Raw genomic sequence first — 3,099 nt, 5'->3', positions numbered from 1 at the left:
CCAAGAAGCACCTACAGAAATGTTCAACATCCTTAGTCATCAGGGAAATGAAAATCAAGACAACCCTGAGATTCCACCTCGTACCAATCAGAATGGCTAAGATAAAAAACTCAGGGGACATCAGATACTGGTGAGGATGTGGAGAAAAGGGAACACTCCTCAACTGCATACCCAAAGAAATGAATCACCCTCTAGAGGGGTCTGCTGTTGCCTGTCACTGTTGGATTCAATGCTGGCAATGTGGGGACAACCTGGATATTTCTGGAAGAGTAAATAAAGGATTAAACATACACTCATATAGAAATATGCATGCATATAAAATGAACCACTATCCAAACTTTAAAAAATTAGTTGCTATTTGAGACATGTACATGAAGCTGGAGGACAGTATGCAAGGTGGACTAAAACACTGTAAAAAAAATTGCATGTTCTGGATTATTTTTGGAACCTAAACTATCCATACATAAAATATCCATACATAAAAAATAGAACAAAACAGTGTTAATAAGGGTTGAGTTGTGGAAAAACTAGAGAAGTTTCAACTAAGCAGATAAAGAGGATGTGTGCCCTGAGACATGGGCGTTTATACTTATACACCCCACAATCTGTGCTAAAGAAGTAGGTTTTAGCTGCTCATTCCATGAAACCTATGTGATGATGGTGATGGTGGTTTGCTTAAGTAAGCGTCCTTGTTACTGTGCATGTCCTGAATGACATGTTGGATACCTTAAATCAACAGACATTTTTTTTTAAATCATAACCATCACAAAGCAATTTCAACCAAATTATCGTGTATCCCAAGAGAAGACTGTTTTCAGGTATAAAACTATTCTTGTCTGGTTCCTTAAATGTGACGATCCACTACAAGGCGTTTCTTGTTATTGTCCTGCATTTCTTTATCCTCTGGGGACTCTCCTTACATCCCTACAGGTGGTGGTTTGAATAGGCTCAGCCCGTGGAGTAGCACTCTCAGGAGGCATGGCCTTGTGGTGAGGAAGTGTGTCACTGTGTGGCACATTTCAAAGTTTGCCTTCAGAATAAGATATGTATCTCTCAGCTCTTCCTGCACCATGCCTGACTGGACGCTGCCATGCTCCTGCCTTGATGAGAAGGGACTGAGCTTCTGAACCTATAAGTCACCCCCAATTAAATGTTGTCCGTTATAAGAATTGCCTTGGTCATGGTGTGCCTATACTACAATGGAAACCCTAACTAAGACACCATTTTTTTTGTCTCAACATTTTCCATTTTTCTCAGTGTTCCAGTGCCTCCTGGCTCCTTTTCCAGCTGATCCTGCCACTAGACAGCTGGCGAGACTGAGCTCATGAGCTTAAGTCTTCGTCTTCTGTCCAAACATCACTGTCATTTCATGTGCTCTTATACTTTCCATATGAATAAAAAAACAAACACAATTTTTCTTTATCTCCTTTCTCTTTTCATTCTGACATACAAGCCTCAAGCTTAAACACAGTCAGTGACTTAATCTGCCAAGCCCAAACATCTTTTTATGCCTGACCTTTCTTCTCTGATTCAGGTTTGCATCACGGCCTATCTCTAGGATCATTTTGCTACCATTATCGTACTTCTTTGAATTCAAGGTGTTTCCTTGAACTGGGCTTCTCTTTGGGTTTTCCACACATTCTCATCCCCTGGATATTTGCCTCGTTCCTGCCTTCCTCATGGTATGCTGTCTTCCCAGTGGTATGTGGAAATAAATAATGAACACATCTTTCCCCTCAAACCTTTTGACTCCATCTTCTACTAAACTTGTGTCTTCCCCGCTTTCTCAGTATTCTCCCAGTAACAACATGTACGCCATCTTTTAACTTTTCATAAATTAGGCCCCAATAGCCAATAGAGTTTCTTATGCCTAAATCATCCTCTTAAATATGTAATCCTTAGTCACTGTAGCCCAAGATCGTATCCTTCACAGACCTTTGAGCACTTCTTTTTCCAAAAGAAGAATGAATCACTAATTGTGTGATATCATAGTGAGTGGATAATTTTTATTTAGTGTTAAAGTTACAGTTTTACTATGCGATAACCAGGTAGGGCTTGGTTTCTTTAAGGGTTTTGAACATCTAGATTTACTGGGAGTATAATTATCTGATAAATATCTTGTACTTACTGTCGGAAGTTCTTATAGGTTAAGGATAGTGAAATGTTGCTGGACATAATGAGATTTCAGAGCACTGCAACTCAAAAATCCCCCTTTTCTAAGAAAAAAAAGTGTGCCTATAGCATAATTTTTGTGGTGCGGCGTTTGAGTTTGTGTGAGGCGGGCTGTTGTTGAGTTGCAGTGGTGTCAGTCCAGCCATGATGGAGACTGATGTGAATCCAAGGCCTATCCCCTCGCAAATGTCCACTTCACCAAGAAGCTGCTGGACCTGGCTCAGCAGTCCTGTAACTACGAGCAGCTTCAGAAAGGAGCCAGTGAAACCACCAAAACCCTCGACAGAGACAGCTCGGAGTTCATTGTGACGTCAGCGGATGCTGTGCCCTTGGAGAGCATCTTGCACTTCCCTCTGCTGTGTGAAGACAAGAGTTCCCTACGTATTTGTGCGCTCCAAGCAGGCTTTAGCATGGGCTTGTGGAGTGTCCAGGGCTGTCATCAACTATTCGGTAACCATCAAAGAAGGGTCTCAACTAAAACAGCAGATCCAGCCCATTCAGCGGTCTATTGAAAGGCTCTTGGTGTAGGCTATGACCTCTGCCCTTTCCTGACTACTCCTGCCCTGTTTGTGTGCTGTATTGTCTGATGGGATATACTATTTTCAGCCAGTTTCTATTACATTTATACTACATCTGGTTTTTGTATTTTTTGTCTTATTTTTGTCTTAACAGGGTTGTGTTTCACCATCTCCTCATTCTCTTCTACCAATTTTTTTCATCTTCCTTTAAAAAGATAAGTGAATGATAGCTAAGACAGGTGAAAGGCAGAATATCACAATAACCTTAAGAGGAAGAACCAGGAGAAATTTAAGCCAGGGATAGTGTATACGCCCATCTGCAAATTTCCTCCACTGTTCAGGGCAGGATGACAGTAACACTGGCCCCTTGTGCCTTTGATATAAGATCTCCATGTTACTGTGACTGAGG

General features: G+C 41.3%; 1 pseudogene; it reads left to right on the top strand.

Moving 5' to 3' along the window:
• Positions 1-2,316: 2,316 nt before the first annotated feature.
• LOC116908674 lies at positions 2,317-2,700 on the top strand (annotated as a pseudogene).
• Positions 2,701-3,099: the final 399 nt, after the last annotated feature.

The sequence above is a fragment of the Rattus rattus genome, chromosome 9 (assembly GCF_011064425.1).
Source record: "Rattus rattus isolate New Zealand chromosome 9, Rrattus_CSIRO_v1, whole genome shotgun sequence".
Classification (NCBI taxonomy): Eukaryota; Metazoa; Chordata; class Mammalia; order Rodentia; family Muridae; genus Rattus; species Rattus rattus.
This window is presented reverse-complemented; position numbering and strand designations above follow the sequence as displayed.